The following is a 23,733-nucleotide window of genomic DNA, read 5'->3' on the forward strand; positions in this document are numbered from 1 at the left end:
TTGCTAAAAAAAATAAAAGAATAATACAACGGGACAAGAAAGGCGAGACAAACTAAGCGCATTGTTTGTCTTGCTTAGCGTGCCCCGTTCTCTGGCGCATTTATTTTCGTGGTTATGATAGAACTTCGTAAAAATATTTCACAAAAGGTAATACATCTTTTAAATTTTTTGGTTGGGTGGACTTTGGCTGTGTCTGGCTATACCTAGGGATCTGTTCTAAATTATCGAAAGAATTAAGTAAAACTTAAAACGGGTAATATATACCAGAACTTGCGACGCGGAGAGGGGATGCTTTTTTCTTATTTGATTTTTGTTTATGCAAATATATTTTTCAAACTCTTGTGTAAACACGTGTAGTCGAGTTGCTGCTATAAGAAGCGACCTAGGCAGCCGTGCAATGTCCCGTAAAAACACGGTTAAGCAGCTGATAAATAACTATAAAATCAACCCAAAGCGTCGTCTCAATATACATGGCGCAGGTCTGTTGAAAGCGTGTAATTAGGCTTGCGGCCATGATATCGGGACAAAGTAGTCTCGGTATGTGGAGGTCCACCCATGCGCTACACATGGGCTCAGCGAGATTAAGAGGTTAATGCAATTAACAGAACGCGTGGGGAAGAGACGGGAGCACATTGTGGCAAATCATTTTTGCCGCTGTCATTTTCGGTCTTGAAAGAAAGAAAGAAACACAAAGCGACACAAAATCGAAGAAAGAAAAAAGACGTTAGGTTAGGCGCGCTCCTTTTGCCGTGACAAGTTGAAATTTGCGGAATGCTTAACACTATGTACCGGGTGACTCAAGGAGACGCCAGGCTCTTTAAATCGACGGCAAAACTCGGTTTCTTAACCTATCGGGCTACGGCTTTGTGCAGCGTTGCCCACAGGGTGCATTCTATCCTGTAAAATTAGCAAAGAGCGAACTTATTTGAGGAAAAAGTAAAAAAAAAAGAAAAAGGCTTAGCTCCTATGGAAAGGCAGCGAAGCCACTGGTTCTCAAACTACAGGGCGCCGTGTGGTTTGAATACGAGTGGCTTCGCTGCGTTTCCATAGGAGCTAAGTTTTTTTGTTTCTTAACTTTTCCTCAGGTAAGTTCGTTCGTTGCAAATTTTAGAAACAAAAATGTGCCACCTATCGCCAACGCTGCACAAAGTCGTAGCGCGGTAGGTTAACAAACCGAATTTTGAAGTCGATTTAAAGAGCCTGGCCGCTCCTTGAATCTCCCAATATTTATAAACAATGTGTGACGCCGGTGCTTTTCGCAAATCAAAGATAGGAATACACTAGGTACACGACTAGCATTCGATGTTTGCCACCTTCCCAGGGCATATTAAAGCGACTCCAGTAATATGGGCTCGTTGGGACCAGCGATGTTCACGTCAATGTCGCGCCATTTTGAAGCGACCGGAATGCATGGGACCTTTTCCCTCTAGGTATGAACTCATTTAAAGAAACTATAACGATTATAAAGCAATTAAATGTAAAGGTGCAAGCGAGCTGGACAAGAATGACGAAAATAATCCCTGAAGAAGGGAAACAAGGGGGACAAAAGACGAGCACAAATCTCCAAACGCAGCTAGGTGCTGGAGCGCGACCGAAAAATCCACCTTGTCCTGGTATAAAGCCAGGAACTTCTTAATGTCCAGTGGAGCGCTCTATCAACCGAGCTAACCAAGAGTTAGACGTAAGTAGAGCAAATGGGTTCTATCAGCTGTCACTAGTCTAACACCAACAAGAATGAACGGATAAGGATATAAGGTAATGATTATAAAGCAATTAGTTGCAAAGGTGCAAGCGAGCTGGACAAGAAAGGCGAAAATAATCCCTGGAGAAGGGAAACAAGGGGGACAAAGAACAAACACTAATCGATACCAGGACCAGCCGGATTTTTTTGGTCTCGCTCCAGTCAACGACCTGTTTGACAAATTGTGTTTCTTCTTTGGCCTCCTTGTTCCCCTTCTCCGGGGTCATTTTCGTCAAACTCAAAACACTTGGCGCACGAAATTCATACTTGTAAAGGTAAGAAAAAAACAAAGCGAACATAGGCGATCTGATGAATAACACCGCAGTAAACTCAAGAAAGGGGAATAATAAAACAAAACCTTCCATTGATTGTTGCCCCTCTCAGGTTTAATATAAATATTACTTGTAATTCTATCGTGCAGATGCAACAGACCTAGTTTCATCATATGGAATTCGAAGTTGAGAGAGCGACGGTGTACAATACGTCTACCCTACAAATTATGTATAAAGATAGCTTGATTATTATCAGTTCAATTCCCGTGTGAGATTACAAAACAGTTACATAGCAAGCACACACATTCGACGCATGACCTCAGAATGCCACCGATGCAGGATCAGAAGATACTTATAGCACGAACATGCTCTCGATAGCCGCGAAATAGGCAGAGCTAGCGTAGTTGTTTCATAACAACGCAAACGTGTAAACGAAAGTCCGTATGGGTCTCGGCAACAACAATAATACGCCCTATGTTATTTGTTCACCGTATTTGTCTATAAAATAAAGCTCAGCCTAATACTATGTTTTATAACCCTGCCGATGAGTATTACTTCATTATTTCCTTTGCTACAGTTGCAGCATTCTCGCCAAGCACTTTTTTTGAAGAGCGCTAGATCATTTTGCAGAATAGCACAGGCACTTACACCTAAAACATTGTGAAACAGTTGAAGTCTTTGGGAACAATATAAATTATGAATTCCCAATACATGCAGTGCATTGTTCACTATCAGTTAAGGCAGCACTGGCGCAAGTTTAGAAACTTGCCATACGCCAGATAATACGGAAGATGCCTCGGACACAAATGTTTTAGCCTAAGTTAATTCTTACGGCTTTTGAGGTGCCATATCAACCAAGCAACAGCAAAATACAAGGGGCATATTTTTTTTAAATGCTATTAGGAGTATTTGACGTCTAACCTGACTGAATGCTTTGGTTATCCTAAAAGTCAATTGTGTCCGTTCGAACCAAGCCGTGTCAGTCCAAAACCTTTTTTGACGCCAACAATGTGTCCTTTAAATAAAAAGTGGTAAAATGTTAGCCAAATCTGGGCACACTTGTGATATGAACCAAAACGCGTGGCATCCGGCTTCTGCCGTCCGTCCTGATGTACTAGCCAGACCTGCAAGGAATTCAGTGGAAAGGGTGCATCACCATTGCGGTGTCGCCGGCCCAATTGATTAAGCTCCGCGATGGGACGGCGTGGCCCTTTTTGTTACCCTCCAAATGAAAAAACCGCCTTCCTTCAGCGCTGTGCGTACCCAAAGTCTCAAAATAAGCTTTGAGCACAGCGTCGTCACCAGTTTCGGATTCTTATCGCGCGCACCACCAGACGGGACCTGGTTCTGCAATAAAGTTCGCCTCAAGATTACTGTGGTAACATGGTCCCTCGCGAAATTGATACTTCTGGACTGTTTCTTTTCAAATTAAAAACATTTGACAGCATGAATCCATGCTTGTTCTTGTATAGTCTGATATCGCTGCATTTCACGCAGGTAATAATATTTCAAGTAAAAAGCACGGTGTCGAACTGGTCATCCATTGGATTCCGTTGCTGTCAGGGTTCAGCGGCTTTGCATTTGTTTTGCGGATTGGCTCCTGTCCAGTTATAGGTACAAAATATGGGTTCGACAACCGATTACATTTTTATTTAGAGGAGGATTAGAGTAATACCTTTTGTGAAATGACACATACGAGAAACGTTGCCATACAAAGACACAAAGAGGCAGAGAAAAGTTAGTTTGCATAGACAAGACACTTGCGGTACGGACATAAATACAAAAGATAAAACGTGCGCTGCGATTTTGGATGGCATTAATGCTACATTAGAGTGTCGAGTGAACGGGACCCCAGATTGCTGCAGCGTATTCTAATTTTGAACGTACCAGTGTTTTAAATAATGGTACCTTTATTGACACGCTGGCTAATGTAAAATTTCATTTTAAGTAACCAAGCAAAAAGTTGGCGTCAGCAGAGATGTGATTAATGTGAACATTCCATCACATTTTACGAGTAATATGAAGACCAATATACTTGTAGGAGTTTGAGAGTTGCAAGGGAGAGGAATCGAGGTAGTATGTCAGTGGTGAGGAGTTACGTCGAGTTGTACGGATAGCTTTACATATGGTTATGTTAAGAGTCATAGACCATGTGTTACACCACTCAAAATCTTCATCTTTATCTTTTGAAGTATATTAGAGTATCAGAATCATTAGTAATTTCGCGATAGATTACACAGTGAAAATCAAACCACCTTGTAGAAGATGAAAGTTTCCGAGCAAGTCGTTTATATAAATTAGAAGCAAAAAGTCCTAAAACGGACCCTTGTGGGACACTGGATGTTGCTGCACCGCGGTGGGAAATAGATTGATTAGTTGAGACAAATTGAGTCCGATTTGTAAGAAAACACTTAATCCAGAAGAAAAAACATAAGGGGTCAAGGTTAAGTTTATTAGGTTTGAGAAATAAAAGCGTATGAGAAACCTTATCGAATGTTTTGAAATGAAAAAACACGCCATCGACCTGGGATCCCGGATCTATAATAGAAAATAGATCGTTAGTGAAAGACAGAAGTTGGGTCTCACAGGGAAGAAATTTACGAAAACCATGCTGAAAGGGGGATAAAAAATGCGTTAGCGGCTAGGAAATGAACTAAGTGCGAATAAACGATATGCTCTATAATTTTACAGGGTGTACTAAATAGTGAGATTGGACGGTAGTTAATATGAATTTGATTGCTACCGAATTTATGGAGTGCAAACACGTGCCTTATCTGTTTTCTAATTTTTAGGAAGTGTAGTGAAGTTGAGTGACAATTCAGAAAGTTTAGAGAGAAAGTTGGCGCTATATATTTTGTTATTTTTCAGAAACATAGACTTTATATTTTCTATCTAGGAGGAACAATAGTTTTAGATGCGGAGCATCTCTTGCCCGGGTCTATGTCCCGCGGCGTCGTCGTCCGCACTCACACTACGCATGCGCAACTCTCCTCCTTCCCTCTCTCCAACAGCTGCGCGTTACTCTCTCCGCTCTCTCTCTCTCTACCAGCTGCATGCACTTCGCGTGCGTTCGCTTCTACTCACACCGCGCGCGCATGCGCAACTCTCCTCCTCTAGTCTCCTCTCCTTCAAGTGTGAATATAAGCAGCGGTAGCGCGCTGCGCGCGTTCAAGGGGAGGAAGTGGCTGATGAGAAGAGGCATGCTCATCGAAATGAGATAAAAGAAATTTGTTACAGTAACCTGATAACGCCCGATCAGAAGACAATCGAGCGAGCTTTTGTCGAACATTATGGCGATCTGCTTGGTCACTGCACTCAGAAAGGTACGGGGCTTGAAAGTGAATTTTTGGCACTCATGCCCAGGCTTGAGGGGCATGTACGAGAAGAGTTAGAAGCGCCTATCAGCGTTAGCGAGTTGGAAGCGGCAATCGTGGCCTTAACCAATGGTAAAACTCCTGGGCCTAATGGGCTCTGTGTCGATTTCTATAAAACGTTTAAGAAGGAAGCCGCCGACGCTTTGTACGAGGTACTGTTGGAGGCGTACGAAATATCTTTGTTGCCGCCATCCTTTCTGAAGTCCCATATTGTACTAGTCCCAAAGTCCGACGACCGAGTCAAACTTTTATCCGTTTCGTCTTACAGACCAATAAGTCTTACGAACGTCGACTACAAAATCTATATGAAAGTCTTAGCTAGACGGTTGCAAAGCGTTATCACATCCCTGGTCGGGCCGCATCAGACGTGAGGCATAAAGGGTCGTACCATATGCACGAACATTCATGTTGCGCGAAGCATTTTAGAATGTTGTGACGCTTTGGAGGGTCGTGCTGCAATGCTGCAACTAGACCTAGAGAAGGCGTTTGATCACGTCTCGCATGATGTCCTTTTTTATATTTTGGAACACGCAAACTTCGGCTCTGTTATTTTAGATGGATTAAAAATGGCTTACGCGAACTGTTCGACAGCAATTATAGTTAGTAAGAGTGTCAGTGAAAGTGTCGAAGTCCACTCATTTGTGAGGCAAGGTTGTCCTCTATCCCCGTTGTTGTTCGCGATTTATTTAGAGCCCTTTTGTTTAAAACTTCGTAATAATGAATCCATACAAGGTTTTAAATTAGAGTCATTCGAAGTTAAAGTCCTTTCTTACGCGGACGATATAGCAGTTTTTTGTACTGACCATGACAGTTTGCGTGAAGTTGTCAGAGTTGCGGCTGGCTTTTGCAGGCAAACTGGTAGTGTAATAAATTGGGGCAAGTGTGCAGGGTTCTGGCACGGTAACTGGGCCACTACGCCTGATATTTTTTTGAACATCCAGTGGACAACCTTGCCGGGGAAATATTTTGGTGTGCCGCTCGAACACTACCGAGACACTACTCAAACGTGGAATGAAGAGACTGATAGGGCGAGGGCGAAAGCGGAGGGTTGGAGGGGTCGCGATTTATCTATAATTGCGCGCGCCACTGTCTGTAGTTTGTTTTTGATCGCGAAAATTTGGTATATATTACAAGCATTGCCTATGTCGCGCCTAAACGTGCAGAAACTGCACAGAGTTTTTGCGGTTTTTATTTGGAGTTCGTGCTGGGAACGATCTTCCCGTACAAATCTGTTTCGCTCTGTTCGTAGAGGAGGTCTGGGACTGTCCCACTTGTTTATCCGTCAGGTTGTTTCAAGGTTCATGTTCTTACGTGACCAGAATTATTCATTTTTGCGTACAGTTCTGCAGGCCCTTTGGCAAAATTCTCTGCCCAAGTTTCTTGTGTCGTCTAGTGACCCAATATGTGCTAGTGTTCAAGGGTTCATGCGAGAAGTTGTACTTTCCTTTCGTCTGCCCAAGGTACGCTTTTCCTTTGAATATCTAAGTTCAGTAAGCCGCAAGTGGCTGTATAAAGACCTCGTGGACGTTCTTTTACCCGTACCTTTATATAGGTCACTGTACTGTGACGCACCAGGGCAGGACGTCTCAAAGAGGGTAAAGAAAATGCCGGTCAAGCCTTCTTTTAAATCCTTTTTCTTTAAACTACACTGCGGCGCGTTGCCAGTAAAGCCGTGGCTTGAGGAGAGAGGTCTGTTTGTCCCTTGGTCGATCAATTGTCTACTATGTAAAAAACCCGAAATAATATAACATATTTCTCAATTGTTGGGATGCGGTTTTCCTGTGGGACATTCTTCAGCGCACGCTGAAGAAAGACCTCCCCCTCACCCCACATGGCGTCCGTTTTTTGCCGTTGGTCAATGAAGGTGGGGTACCGTATGATTGCTCATGCTTCTCGGCCTCCACAGTCTCTGGAGGACCAGAACGGGAGTAAACAACACAGATATAAAGGTGCGCCCCGCTAGAGACTACTTCATTGAAAGTGTCGCGTATATTCGGGAAGTGTATCGCGCTTTGTCAGCGCCTCCGGACTGGATATCCATTCTAGACGGATTGGTGTGTTTAAAAAGATTTTAAAGTAGTCGCGTGACTGCACAGAGGCCTACGTGTTTTGCCATCTGAACGTGAGTGTGCTTTTTGTTGTTGTTCCCACTGTCTGATCAGGCCATAAATAGAAAAAAAAGGGAGGAAGTGGCCGAGTGAGATAACGCGTCTCAGCTCGGAGCGTGGAGCGAAAGCTTGCGCTGGGAACCTCCTAAATTCGAGTCCCCGCCGTACCCGCCCATTTCGATCTGGATGAGTTCCGTACAGGCACGCGTTCGTGTGATCACTACTGCGTGATGCACGTTAAAAATCCCAGGTTAGCGGTTGTACTGCACTGGCTAAATTTCTCGTATACAGCTAAGAGACCGATTACCCGTTGAGGCGTATCTCCATCAAGGCTGTATAAACATAAAAAGTAAACCAATTTCTGCGCGCATTCAGTTCACCGCAGTTGACTCCACTTCACTCCGTTCCTCCGATGAAGTGTGATGGAACGATGCTCCGCATCACCCCGTGTTTTTTTTTTAATTTTTATTAGCCTAGCTATACCATCAAATCTAAACACCAAAGGGTTCATAGGCAGAAAGCTGTGATAATGGTAAATAAGGAGAGACAAATCAAACTTCCAAGTGAATGTGCTTACGAAAAAAAATCGTTCAAAACTTTGGCACACTGACTATTCGGTAGGACATCACCATTGAAATCTGTAAACGATATTAACAATTTTTTTGCTCCGCTCACGATATTACAGAAAGGTTTCGTGCTTCGTAACAACATTGAATGTAATTTTCGTCTGCTTGCCTTGACCATCAAAGCAAAGTAGGATGTCATCAGTGTTGTAGCAACGCCTACTTTGACTCCTTCAAACCCAGAACGTCTTCCGAGAAAAACCACCTTCCCGCATGTCAACCGTCTATATCCTCACCTGATTTTTTTTTTAAAGAAACTGCGAGAACCAATTATTTTTGTTAATAGTAACCTTCAGGGCTCACGTTTATATCGATCGTATTTGATTTTGTTTTTACTAAAGCTTTTACTGTATCTTGCCCCTCGCATCTCTAATGTCCTAGTGGCCCTGAGGGTACTGAAATAAATATGTTCTCACATCATTTGACCCGCCAAATTCGCTCCGAGCTCAGGTTTGATCGCGTAGCCTGCAGTTGTAAGCGGGAACGAAGGCAACTCATTGCCATATTTATGTATTTATCTGGGCTGTAATACGTTTTTTACAAAGCACTAAGGCTCTTGACTGCGCAAAAGTCACTGCAAAACAATATTCACCAGGGCCAGCAATAGAGGAAATACGAATGAGAATCTTTTCTTTTTTTATTCAAGGAGACGCACTGGGAATAAAATGATCACGGCTGTTTTCGGCAGCGCAAGCAGAGGATCGGTGCTCTCTATGCGCAAGTCATTACCCCCTCCCAATGGCCCTAGGCGCTGAATAAGACAATACAGAGAGAGAATTTTAAAGTAACGTATCAAGATTTGATCAATTTATATGTGTTTTTATTAGACAATGCGCGAAGCTGTTATGTTATTTTTAGCTCGCTTCTTTCTGAACTGTTATGTATAATACATTTATAATTCTATAGCGTCTTTACCTTAATAATTCACAGATATGTACAGCACGGTGGTTTACGCATGACGTAAATGCGCTTAGTATCATTACTCCAGCTGAACAGGAATTGAGAGATCCTTGTTTACAACTTCAAACAATAGAAAATAAATAAAAAAATAGTCATTGCTTTCGAGCATCCTTTGACTGCTCACGTGCGCACTGCGCGTCGTGACGTCATTTCAACTGAATATCCAAATAAGCGCTACAGGCGTACCTATAGACTATTTTTTTTAACTCCCGTTGATTAAAAGAGAGCTGTAAATATTCTCACGGATAAAGGCAACAAAAAGATGAATAACCAACTGAAAATAAAGCTTTGATCGGGAGTTAGCTAGGTAGAGACTGACTGGGCAAGTTCATTCCGGCCTTCTATTCCCCTAAACTCGTGTAAAGAATAAAAACAAAACTACTACATGGGCGGACAAGCGTTTATTCTCGTTCATGCACGCAGCATTATATTCGTCCTTATTATTTCCATGCGACTCAAAAATTCTTGCACTTGAAAATTTCCTGAGTCTTTCGCGGGTCGTGACAGACATCGTTCAGTTTTTTTGTTTCTTTTATCAATTTGAATGTTTAATTTTATTTTCTGTGTGCTGTAAAAACACTGACTTACGTGAGTCATGACAAAATGTTTCAAGATTCATTATAGACGAACAGACAATTTTAGGAACCGGAGGGCAGCAGAAATTATAAAACATACTTCGCCATAAAAAAAAAAAATATATATATATATATATATCCATTAATTTGACGCCTACTGTTTTGCTTTGCAGGGATCTGTATAACATTGTTTCATATTCGCACAGCCGGCACTCACGAACCCAACCGGGAACCGAGTTGTCTCTTTTTAACTTTGCAGGAGCTGGCGGGTTCTGTTTGTGTTTATACAGACTAGTACTTGGTCTGCCTCAGCGGGCGACGGGTCTCCCAGCTGTAGATGACCAATTTAGCCAGTGCAGTACAACCGCTCGCCTCGAGTCTTTAACGTGCATCACGAGGTAGTGATCACGATCGCACGAACCGCACGCCGGTACGATTCTTATCCAGATCGAAACGGGCAGAGGTGTGGCCTGAGCCCTGGATCGTGGGTCCTGCAGTGCGAGCTTTCACTCCACGAGATCCTAGCTGGTGTGCACTAGCCCGATTGGCCACCGAACCCCCCTTCGCAGGAGCTGTTTTGTGTTGGAAGAGTTCCCGGATTCATTGACGTCCTCGAGTTCCAAGACTACTCGGAGGCTGGTCTGAAACCCCACGTGCCTGCTGACACCACGGAGGAGGTCGTCGTGATGCTGTACACGTCCGGAACCACGGGCCTCCCGAAAGCCGTGCAAATCTCCCACAAAGCTTACGTCTCCTCCTACCGTGCTTTAATGTACGTTGTTTGTTAAACAAAAGTTTTTACTGCCAGAGCTGTTACGGGCTCTTGCCACCGGTGTTGGGGCGGCGTGAGCGTAACCGAATATAGTTTCCACAATAAATTTAGCGGAAATATTTACGTCATGTGACTTATGCACCAATTCAGTTTTTCCGCTAAATTTAGCGAAAAAAATATACGTTACGTGACCTATGCACCGATTCAGTTTTCCCTCTAAGCTTGGCGGGAAAATTGAAGTCATTTGACCTGACATCATGGGTCTTACAGACATGATAAGACTCCCCGATAAATTTACCGACACATTTGACGTGACGGGATATTAGGTGAATTCAATTTCCTATTTAAATTTAGTGGAAAGTTTATGTCACGTCACCTATCCAGCTATTCAGTTTTCTCCGCTATATTTTGCGGGAGAATTGATTTCACGCGACCTGGCGCAATGGGACCTGCAGAAAAATCATTGTTTACCGCTAAATTTAGTAGTTAACATTACGTGTGTTAACATTACAGGACAGACAAATTCAAGTTACCTGATAAATTTAGTGGAAAACTTTACGTCATGTGACCTATCCACCAATTCAGTTTCCCGCTAAATTTTCCGGAAACATTTAGCGATGATGTGACGATCGTCATCGTCATATTATCAAATAAGGAGAACAGCTAAAGCCGTCTAAACACATCACGCCCCAAGGTCGTCAAAATATTTATTTTATAAAATTAAAAATTAGTAAATACTTTGTGCTGTCACAATGACATTTGATATTGAAAATCAGCGGATGGGGCCCACCAGGGTTCCTGAGATGCTTTGACGTACCCATTAAAACTAATTGAGGGTCTTTGTATGTCATCGAAGTTTTCTAAGGGGACTGACGTATCATTTAAGAATTCGTAAAGGGTGTAAGAGACCTGCCATAGATTTGTAAGGCTTCCCGTGTCTGTCCCAACCCAAACCACAGCACCAATCAAAATCGTTCAACGTTATGCTTATAAGTATTCCAATTCGAGGAGCACAACGTCGTGTGTATTGCATCTCTCATTCCAATAACGTTTAACCTGTACGTTTCGTGAGTGCTTCACAGTCATTTGGCCTTCAAAAGTGTTGAATTGTTCAGGGGGTCTGAAAGGTTGAATGTTCTGACGGTCTGAAGGGGATTGTACCGCTCAGGGGTTCAATGCTCGGAAGGGATTTGAAGTGTTGAAAGGCGTTATTTTTAATAGGTTTTAAAGGGCACATACAATGTTTCACTGGAATCGTTCATTAAACTGTAGAGTAAATAAGGATGCGCGCAGCCTTATACAATTCAAACTTCCGAACTCACCACTTGCCCTATCACTTCACTCATATATCAATACATATTTGGATTAGTAGTACGAATGTTATTACAAAAGGTATGTCAGACGCTGATATTTTCAAATAGAGTTTTTAGTAGTTCACTTAAAGACTGGCATGCAAACTGAAGTCGGCTAAACGGGACACTGCGACTTAAGGTGCCTCCGTCTTGTGATAACCTGAAACGTCAAATTGGGTCATTCTCATAAAAGACAGGACCGTTGATTGAGGATAAGGTGAAGCCATGAAACAAACCGAGACAAATCGATCCTATATTGACGGAAGGAGGATAGATATTCAGGCATGCAAAGTACCAAGGCTGTGCGAGTGAAGCGTGTATTCATTTTTTATCAAACGATCGCCGGCATTTAGACCCAGTACTTCCAGTCGCTGATCGAATTGTGATGCTGGCTGATGCGTCTCGCAACTTAGAACAGTCAGGCATAACATTTTTGTTCGTTTTGCTATTGCGTTCTTTAACATATTTTAATTAGCCTTTTTCTGAGGAACCGGCACTGTCTCTCACTTCTATTTGACAATGTAATGAAAATGTAATTGTTTGCATTAAATGATCAGGAGATGTTTGACTTGTATACCACTTTTGAAATTTTAGTTGACTCTCATTGGGCCATGTTACAGGGCTTCGGGCTTGTTTGCTGAAGATGACATCATGCTTGCTTGGAATCCCTTCACTCACGCCTCTGGGTTCGTCGTCGGCACCATCTGCGTGTGCCTGGGAGTAACGGTGATAATTACGGAGCATTCCCTATCGTGCAAAGATTTCTTGGAGACTCTCTCTAAACATCAAGTAAGAAAACCTGGGTCAAGCACATTCGACACTGCTGGGAAGGGGGAGAAACAGAAACTGGAAAATCAAGGGCACTCAGAGTGGTACTGCCCTTGAAGATGGAAGCAAAAAATTAGCAAAAATTAATGCAATCTCGTAAATGAGCGAATGCTGCCAGCGTTAGTTCTTATTCCCTCTTCCTCTTACCACCCCCCCCCCCCCCCCTCCGACAAAACATAGATGATGACATATATGGTCTTGCCCGCGAAACTTGATTGCCACGGCTCTTCCAGTGACGCACTTCTAGCCCTACCAAAGTTCACACGATAACGCATAGAAAATTGTCTCTTTCAAAAGTAAAACTGATATTCTTGTAAACTTTCATTACAACATCTAGATTACATTAAATTCTCTCTACTCCTTTTTTCATTTTTCTTTCAAATTTTACTGAAACATCCTGCTGGACCAAACGTTTGGTCCTGGTTTACGTCAGAGCGACGTATCTGCGCTAGTTCATTCTAAAATGTCCGGCGCCATTCATATTCAAGAAAACAAACACACATACAAATAGGCGGCATCCCTACAAGATAAATGGAAAGTTAAACAACCGTCTTATTCCACAGATATCCGTGCTTTTTGCAACTTCTGAAAGGCTACGGGAGATTGTCAATGAAGCGAGAGCGAACAACCATCCAGCAGTGGGTCTGAAGAAGATCATAGTCGGAGGAACGATGATCACAGAATCATTAGGAACAGAGCTATGCGAGTTCTTTGGCGTGAGCTCGTTTGTAAACTTCTACGGATTGACTAAAACATTTCCTTTTATAAGCTGCACTCCTCCCGGAAACATCTGCATGGACAACGTCGGCGTTCCTTGTGCTGGCACCAGAGTCAAGGTGTGTCTGATAAAAAAAAAGAAAAAAAAATCTCGAACTCCTATACCCTAAGCATCCTTTGATAACGCAATTTGTTTGTCTTGCTTAAAAAATGAGTCACGCCAACAGCTTTTAGTAGTAAGTCGTCTTAGTTTTTAGAAGCAAATATGAACGCCCTTATATCCATGCGCCAGCATACAGTCAGAAAACGTGCAAAATTATAAACAAAGCGCAAAAAAACAAACAATGTAGGGCGTCTGCCACAACGAACAAGTGGTTTTCACTTTGCAATAAAAATATTTCCCATACCGGGGAGCCCAGCATTCGCCTGAATGTGGCGCCAACGATCGAGAACTGATTCGTAAATAAATAGGTTAATATCCGATTAAAATGCTAAAACTGTTATTTTCTTCAGACATTGAATGCGAAATTATGGTGCGATCTCCGCATAAGACGTTACTCAATTCAACGTATTTGGAGGCAGAGTCGGTTGCTATTTTCTTACTGAACGTATTTGAATTCTATGCGGAAGTTTTCATTCTGGTAGATGTAACTTTTCTATCTGATCTCGACGTGTTGCGCTATATTTTGCAAACACTGAGCGTTCGGCAATGCGTTATGCACTGTTATGACGGAAGGTGCTCAATTCTCTCTCTTCATAGACACCCGGTAGTCTGGAACTGCTCTACTCTATTAATGTCCTTAGAGAGGCGAACTGAGACGAGCAAATACATAACCAAAAGATGTATCGCCCTCTTTTTGTCTTTTTCCTTACTTTCCGTAATCGAATATTTCGGCCTAATGCCACTACGTAATGTACGCTCAAAGCATATGAATCTGCATTGTCGGTAGTTTTGGGAGCGTCGCCATATTGTGAAACGGTGCCGAACAAGCGAAGTGGTCAATGTGCAAATTAGCAGAGACCCCAGCGGTTCAGGTGCACTCTGGGAGCCGGAGACTGCCAAACGGTAGCTTAGTTTCGATTTAGTAGGGTTGTGCATCTCTGGTTTGCTATCGTCTCCGCACCGCCATTCGTCACGTCGTCCTGAATTGCTCCACATTTATGCTCGATGCAGTAACATTTCCATCTCATTGCTACATATCAGGTGCTGCGGATAACGAAATATTTACGATTCCGTTGGCACGGGGAGCGAGCAAAAACGCCACAACGGAAACGTCATGTAAACGCAGATAGACGTACGGCGAACGCGGTACCGGCTCACTGCGTGCATTTATATGTAACCTGCAGAACAGCCACTGAGACTAGTACTCCACTCTCATAGCACCCTTGCTTCGCCGATCGCTATTTTTAATCAGGCTAACGCGGTACATGACGAACCTCGCTGTACGAGAATGTGTTGAAGCCCAAACATGCACCTCTCGCTATGTCGCTGTGAGACAATAGGCCACGGGAATGACCAAAACACAATACCGGTGTTGGTGTCCCCATATCGCTCAATGTGAAGGATCCTTATTCATACATATTTTAGTCCCAACACTTCTTTTTTCGTGAAATTAGCGATTATCGGATTTTTTTTCTCGGCCTTTCTCCAGTCCAGTGCTTTTCTCTGTGTTCTCGTTTTTTTTTTTTTTTTTTTTTTTGAGCTGGTTTGATTTTTAACAGTATGTACCAAGCAGCTCATTTAAAACTTGAAAATGGCTATCGGCGAAGCAACGGTGGTATAAAACAGGGGTACTAGTCTCAGTGGCTGTTCTCGAGGTTGCAAACAAATGCACACAGTTAGCTGGCACGGCGTTCGGCGTTCGGCGTACGTCGATCTGCATTCAAGTGACTTCGCTGTTGCAGCGTTTTCGTTCGCTCCTCGTGCCAGAAAATCGTAACTGTTTTGTCATTCACTCTGTATGATATTCAGCGACGAAAAAAAAGGGTACTTACTGTATTCCGCGTAAGTGTGGCGCAGTCTACGACGACGTGAGAAATGTGAGAAATTATAATGCCGAGGCAACAGCGGACGACAGATGCGCAACCCATTGAAAACGAAACTGAATCTATCCGTTAAAAGTCTCCAGCTTCCGGTATGCACTTAAAACTCTAAGGGCACTGCTTTTTTGTTTATTGATCATTGCCAACCAGAACGGTTCCGATATGAGATATGCTGATCTTGAGACAAAAATTTGAAAGTTTCAGCGGTATTGTTTTGCTCTTTCGCGGACCGTATTAACCTTTCTGGAGCGAGCAAAAGCGATGCCCGTTCTTTCAAAGAAACCTTTTAGGCTACTGGCAACAATGATTTTGCGCAACAAGATAGGATAAGTAAGGTTACTTTGAAGCGAAGACCATTAACGCATGAACACTTACAATCAATCTGCGCTGAAGGCCTCCGCCATGGTTTACGCCCCTCCTTCTTTCAAATGTGTACAGTCTCCAAGCGACGCTTGTAACGCATGGCGCAATCTCTCCAGAGCGCAGCGAACGTTCTATTGAGAGTGCGTCATATGCTTGCTCCGCCTATCGGAAGATGAACCAACACGTTACAAGCACCGCTGAATCAAGCCAGCCGACGAACGCTAGGCTCACGCCAGTGCCACTATAAAAGCAAGCTCCCGCGAAACGCTTCCGAAGGCGTGTACTTGCGATAGTTGCTTCCTACAATCCACTTCGGTTGAAACCTCCCTGCCAACGTCTCGTTAAATGCGATGCGACTCGCACTCCAAAAAAAAATATATATATATACGATACGTCATTGAGCTATGCGGTGTATGGAACATACCCGCCGAAAATGGCAGCAGTCATTGTTTTTATCGTTTGAAATTAAAGTTTAAAAATTAAATTAAAAATCAAAGTATAACGGCAAGAAGGAATGATTTTATGCATTCCACATGTCAATAATCTCTCTAAACAATGGGAGCTGAGGAGCGGTTCTTCTACTTGGTTTCAGCTTAGGTCCGGACGCCACAATGTAACGGAACCAATGATGCAGCGTTAAAAGCGCAAGCCACTTGGCCTTTTTTTTTTGTGTATGGTTCAGCGTTCAGCAATTCATTATCTATATTACTTTTTTTTTTACGTTCAGCGACACGAATGAAAGGAACTGGCTATGCCTCCGTTTTTGACGTAAGGTCATGTATGCGGCAAACCTGGAAAGCGCAGCGTTTTCCCATTAGGTTAATTGTTTATCTTGTCAAGTAATGCACCTTCCGCGACGAATCGCGATCTGCTCTCACAAAATAACGTCGCCTGGTGCCACAAGTCTCCATGGCAAGGAAAATATGAGAGTTTGTTCCGGGCTGAGCGGTGTTTTTTTATTAACCGATTATAATATAATTGCATGTAAAATTCATGAATTTACTCGTCTATTTGCACCTAACTAAAAAATGAAAATGCGGACTTTGATATTCCCTTTTTCGTATCCATGTTTGAAGTGACTCCTGATTAAAACACGTAAACCTCTATGAAATCACCTAAACATTCCAGTCGATATGAAATATATAACACATTTTATTCCGGATTATGACATGTTACTTTTCTGGTCCTTACCAACGCATGCGGTAAAGAGTATATTTTTCTTCCATAATGTGTCCTAAAAGGCATCACTTTTTCTGCTATGCTTTTAAACATAAAACTTGAAACACATACCGTGTCTACTGCCTAGAAGCTACATTAAAAAAAATTGAGTCTCTTGCGTCGCTAATTTATTTATACATTTAATGAGTTGCCGCGTGAACGAATAATCAGTATAATCAAAATCACTACCTAGATCCTCGACCTCTACAGCGGAGATTCTCTCGGCCCCTATCGAAAAGGCGAGATCGTGGTTCAGAGCAAAACCCTAATGAAGGGCTACTATGGTCGTCCGGAAGCCGCTCAAGAAGTCCTGAGCAGTGATGGCTGGCTTCGCACGGGTGAGATTGGGGATGATCTTTCTGTTTCTCATTTTTAAAGTAATCTAAAGCGCCTAACCCAGGCCGCGTCGTGTCCCACGTGCGAGTGCACGTCGAGGTCTAGTATTTCTGAATAAGGCTCAACTTTAATTGTACATTAGTTGAGTAGTGCGTTTACAGATATCCTTTTCTATTTTTGAAACTTTCGTTTCTGAGAAACCGTGCTATTTTGATATGCTCAGAAGATATACAAAATGTAGTTATCGTTATATTTTTCCTGAACCAATTTACAAGCAGGCCTTATTATTGAGCAATATATCTGCAGTTCGAACCGAGTTTTGTATAAAATGCTCTTTCCAGTAGCCTGTACCTCCTACCCAGGTGGAGAAAAGACTTGGGCAGTGTACCTTAGGTATGTTTATTGAGGTACTATAGAAACCACATTGCCCTATACTTCTCTCCACCGGTGCAGGAGGGTCAGGTAAATGGAAGGAGCATATTGCCTTGATATGATTGAATATTTCTAGAGAGCTGAGTTTTGTAGGCAAATATTCTCGGCAATTAGGTTTGTTATTGAATTAATGTTTTTACGCTGGATAATTTAAAAAATTAGATGTGGGTTGAAGATTCCAAACAAAACAGCTTCGTTTAAAGTTCCAAAACGTTGGAACTTGAAACATCGAACCAAACCTTTCTAGACAATTATTAATGATAAAAAACGTCGTGCTTCGACGCTACATGATTCTTTTACTTTTGGTCCACGGAAACTTATCGCATTTCCTCAATGCGCATCCGACCGATTGCAGGAACATTTCATTTCAACTGTATAATGTCCCAGTCTTAAGTGCCAATATGACCTGTGAAGAAACTGTCCAGGATAGATTATTTTAAATTAAATTCCAAAGAGGAAGCATTGCCATCTTTCCAACAATATTATTTCCGCAGTGGTAAAAAAATTAGCGGCAAAAATAGACTAAACTGAAAACCGATAATTCCTGTTTTTTTTTAATTTGCAGAAAAAACAAGAAATAAAGCAAGCGAAGTTTTTCAACATTGTTAATTTGTTAATATAGAGAAAACTTAATTCATAGTTTTATTTTTCTATTTGAAGAACAGTGCCGGCCACCTGCTTTCAATCAAGACATACTGGAGTATAAAACATCAAGGCAGGATATATACAGGAATATAAAGTAGACAAAGCAGATGTTCAATATTTCAAAAAAAATATCTGTTGAAAGCACAGATAGTATTATGTAATTTTTAAAGAAATCAAATAGTGCCAGATAAATAAGTTTAACCAGAAAATCCTCTAAGGCTACGATGCAAACAAATCCATTGTCGGACGGAACTATGAAAACATTATATTTGAAAAGTCTCTGCATTGATTCTGGTGATTACGTTTCTCATGTGTCTGCCTTGAACCACAGCAATCATTGTACGTCAAGTAATTGTCGCTACATATGCACTTCTTCGCAGGGGATCTTGGGTACTATGACAGTAATGGAAAGATCTACTTCGTAGATCGGATCAAGCAGATGATAAAATGTATGGGGAACATTGTAACTCCTGCCGAGTTGGAAGAAATTTTGACCACACACGAGGCGGTTTTGGAAGCCGCTGTGGTCGGCATACCCAGTTCGAAGTACGGGGAGGCTCCGGTCGCTTGTGTCGTTGTCAAGGAAACCCAGAAAAAAAGCCTAGACATTCTGGAACAAGAACTGAAATAACTCGTAGCAGGTAGGATTTCGATTTTCCCCATGTAGTGGATCTACCCAATACTTGTTTATTTATAATAATACGGATTTTTATCCGGGAGGAACCGTTACTTGGAGTTCATTCGACATAGAGGCTCACAAATTTGGATCAAATTATCATAAACACGAATTGATTGAAAATATTAAATCTTCGGTAAAAATTCAAACAAAAACTCACTCTAGACTGCAAATAAAACGACATAGCCTAAAGTTGCACGTTTGAATCGCAGCGCTGTTAGAATTATATGGGAAAACTATCTACAGGGTGTTTTTTCAGCTTCACAGTTTTCTTTTAAAAAAGCCGTGAACGTTACACTTCAGCGGTTTCTGCAGGTGACTTATACAACCAGGGGGACAGTATATGTGTGGCTAATGTTTGCGATAAGTTGGATGATTACTTAAAAATTTTTAAATAACTTTTTAGTTACTAAATATAGACATATGGTTCCAATTAGAAACTAAATGAGCCTCATCAAAAACCAGTACGTCAACTCTTTTTAGAACGACTTGAAGCCCATGGCAAACTTTGGGGTGCGCCAAAGTTACAACTCGTGAAGCAGGCGCAAAGCTAGAAGTGGCGGAACGCGGATGATAAGATTATCATCGCGTTTCGCCACTGCTAGCTTGGCGCCTGCTTCATGAGCGGTAACTTTGGCGCACCCAGAGTTTTCCTGACCTTCAAGTCGTTCTAAAAAAAGTTGATTTAGTGGTTTTCGATGACGCTCAGTAAATTCCTATTTGGAACCATATGTCTATTTTCAGAAATTGAAAAGTTAATTTACGAATTTTAGTTAATAATCCGATTTATTGCAAATATTAGCCACCTACATAAGTTCCCCCTGGCCGTATAACTCACCTGCAGAAACCGCATAAGTGTAAAGCTTAAAAAAACACCCTGTATATAACAAAAATAATCCATTATATAAATATTATATTAGACCGGTCGAGAAGGGCACATGTTTAATTGGGAAATAATTTCTTTGCAGTGGTGGGTGTGAAGGTTTGAATATAATGTGATAATTAATAGACTGACACATAAGTGTCCTCCTCCACCGCTCTCCCCCCCTCCCCCCGGCCAACATAATAAAAAACAGTTTCGCTTGTAGATGCGGATAAATACAAGATATACCAGAACGCTAACGCTATAAACCCACAAGGCATTTCCTTCCCTCCCCAATCTACAAACTACGAGAATAAGTAGGCTATCGGCCTCGCTTTCGTGGCTTCAACGGGAATTAGACATCGTGACTTACTTCAGTGGTGCCAAGGAGGGCGGAAAAGCTTACTCAAGATTTGTCCCCTTCAAGAAGAGAAGGCACTCAGCCTCTTATATAACGTTTGATTTTTTGTTTATATAGCAAAAGACGTACACGTAAAATACTCTAAGACATAGGGTATGCAGAAAGAGAAGTTATTGATTAACACTGTGTACGCGTTTGGTAGCTGCACATATTTTTAGCCGAACGCTCTTTCACCATCCTTGTTGGCGATTTGTTACTATGTTGTTTGCAGGTCAAACATCGACCTTCAAGCATCTCTACGGCGGCGTGGTTTTTATGAATTCTCTACCAAAATCAGAAAACGGGAAGATTCTGAGGCAGGAGTTGAGGTCGAGGATATTGTCCGGAAATGTTTAGTATTATTTTCAAAAATCCAGCATGTTGTTCAGCAAAGTTTGGCATAGTATTCAAGAGAAAATAAAGGAAAATAAAATACTCTTCGTCTCGAGCACAGCCAACTTCACGAACAATGTTGCGAATCTCTAAGAGGACATTTTTTACAATCTTGTTCGCAACAAAGACGAGGACAAAAGCAGAGAAGAGGACACAACAAGGCGCAATCTTGTGCGCCTTGTTGTGTCCTCTTCTCTGCTTTTGTCCTCGTCTTTGTTTCGCACAAGATTGTATAAGATGTCAAACGAACTCGCCCAAACAACCACTCTTCTCTAAGTGGACAATACAATTTTCTTAATTTAAATTATTCGAATAATTCTGCGCCCATATCGGCCTCATTTTCAGGCGGACCGACGGGCTGGAGTTTGTACAGACACCGTTCACCTCACAGTCACTTGTGACCAAGACTTGGTTGGCCCTGAAACGACGGGATTTTCGTTTCTGTTTGTAATATGAAGAATACCAGAAAATAGTAAAATAAGCGATCAAACAACAAATTATAAAAACGTTTACGGTATTTTGACTGCATCATTACTGGTCTCACACAATATAGTGATCGAAAGGTTCCTTACTAAACGACCTGAAGACAGTATACACAGTCGACATGCATATTTCCCAGGAAGCTCTCACCAAAGAAAATATTTCAATTCATCTGATACAGAACAAAGAAATGCAGCCTTGAATGGCCAACGAAGACACCTGTCTAAAATTTTAAATTTTCTTCCAAACTTACATTCTACGAAATGGAAAGAAACCTAAACGTTTAAAAGGCTAATCTCAAAGGCAAAGCAAGTAAACATCAGTATTTTGACAGTATAAGGTCGGTGCACCGTGAGGTATGACGACAATGCTTTATAATTTAGATTTTAAATTCTTCCCGTGCCCCACAGTTGTGACACACAAAAGCACCCCTTATGCTACTAATCCAGATCTAATCACACATGGGTCGAGGTTAAACCCAGAGTATCTTGGTTCTGCAGCCCGAACATTCGCTCCACATGCTCCACCTTCCGGCGTTCTAACACGCTTGGCTCCATCGATCCCCCCCCCCCCCAAAAAAACCCCACGTTATGATGTGCAAACTTTACTTTGACATTGGTTCGTAAAATTGAGCCAAGCAGAACAGGAGGTGCAGCGATTATTACAGGCAACATAGCGCCATATAAAAACAATCGACAAAATTTCAATTAAATTTATGCACATTACACTTAGTAGGTGGCTTGACCGGTTACCTCTAATTATTCAAAGTAGAGGTGCCGTCCGATGTGGGACCGGTGGTCTTGAACGGCCTTTTCCTAGGATTGCTTTGCACCAGAGCTGCCGCTCAGTCTTGTATGGGCCTGGCGGTGGATGGTGTTTTCTACTACTGCGTAGGATGGCCACCATGTAATGCACCAAAGCACGGCGTCCACTCGTTTTGTTTTTTGTTTGTTTTTAATATACTCGAAAACAAATATTTTATGAGTTTCACAGCGTGAAAATTTATGCTTGAAAATTAAGATCTAGGAACTCCTTTTTAAACAGTAACTCTTTTTGACTTCATTTGCTGGTTTCAGATTCACTAACATGTGTCTGAAATTTGTCTCACTGCATGTCAGCATCTCGTTGGCAGAAGTCACTCTCCAGCGTTTTTCTGCCTTCGAACATTGCTAGTGAAACTTCGAATAACCATCCTTATTGAGCATTAGCTTTCTGTGGCCATCATGGCTTTAATTATTTTCTGCATTATAAATACTGCAACAAAGATATCATTTAGGTCCTGCAATAATTCAAATCTGCTTTCTGTAGGCGAATTCCAGAAATGACCAAAATTAGACCAGTGTGTTTGAGGTCATTACATTTGCTGTTCGCTCAGCGTTCCAACATTTCCTCGTACAAAACTTGATCGACTTTGAGGAGTAGTAGATGAGGTGACCATAAAAATACTTCAGCCTAAAGAACTGCCCCAATTGGTGAAGCAAACGGAAAGTCTTCCAAAGAGGCATATGACATTAGGACGATCTCAGCCTTTTAGAGGGTATCAGTGCAAAAATACGATGCAATCTCTCTTCAACACTAAAAAGGTCAATGGGGTATTAAAAAGAACACGCCTTCCCCAAGCCAGAGACGATCACTCATGTCGTCATTGGCCCAGGTCGGTTGGTGGAACTTGGGCTGGTGGCGGACACTGATATTGTGCCGCATCAGGGACTTCCATTTGGCCAGTTAAACCTGCTTATGGCCATTACTTTTGTGACGTTTAAAAGAACTAAACCACTTAAGGCTGGTTAGAAATTGAGAAGAAATTACGAATACAAATTAATAGAAAAAATAATACAATGATATCAGAAACGTGTCAGACTAAGCTGCGTTTGTGACATAGCCTTCTGCCACTCGTCTACTATGGATTCTTCTGGTCTCCACACAGTCCTTTGTTGGCTGTGTGTTATATTCCGGTTCAATCACGAAAGCTATAAAGCTTCAGAGAGTAGCAAGCGTGTTTAGCATGGCAGCTTTATGCATCTTACTAGCCGTCGAACACCAACTGGAAGACAATCTTAGGAAAGTTGTTCTATTTGACTTTTCACAAAGTGTGTTACTCGCCGTTTCCTGATCACTTCCTACAAAACAATCTTACTTAACATGTATGAAATAAAATAAATTAAGCACTTTATTGCCACATCCAAGGAGTGCCACCTATTCAGTGAATATGGCATAAAACTTTGTTGGGCAGCAAGTCATCTTGGGATTCCAGGAAATGAGGAAGCAGATGAATTGTCTGCACCTTCCAAGGAATCACTATTTGCGGTGACAGGTTAAGGGTACAGGAAAAGCTCGTCCCACCGCTTTCCACTTTAGCAGAGCGAATGCTGGAGAGGACGGGACCTCATTTCCAGCGCTCGATCTGCTCAAGTGAAAAGGGGTTGCAGGATATTCTCTTCTAGTCATAACCTGACACAGACTATAATAACAACGCGTGGTTCACCCTACGAAGATATGAAACCACTTTTGATGGAATCAATTTTTATGGAATGGAAATTAGGGTCGAACACGTAATTTGACA

The 23,733-nt window shown here is 42.0% G+C and overlaps 1 pseudogene; it reads left to right on the forward strand.

Annotated features, from left to right (window-relative positions):
- The first annotated feature begins 1,640 nt into the window (after positions 1 to 1,640).
- Positions 1,641 to 20,654, forward strand: LOC121836630 (annotated as a pseudogene).
- Positions 20,655 to 23,733: the final 3,079 nt, after the last annotated feature.

This window comes from Ixodes scapularis, unplaced genomic scaffold, assembly GCF_016920785.2.
Source record: "Ixodes scapularis isolate PalLabHiFi unplaced genomic scaffold, ASM1692078v2 PGA_scaffold2__306_contigs__length_199485367, whole genome shotgun sequence".
Lineage (NCBI taxonomy): Eukaryota > Metazoa > Arthropoda > Arachnida > Ixodida > Ixodidae > Ixodes > Ixodes scapularis.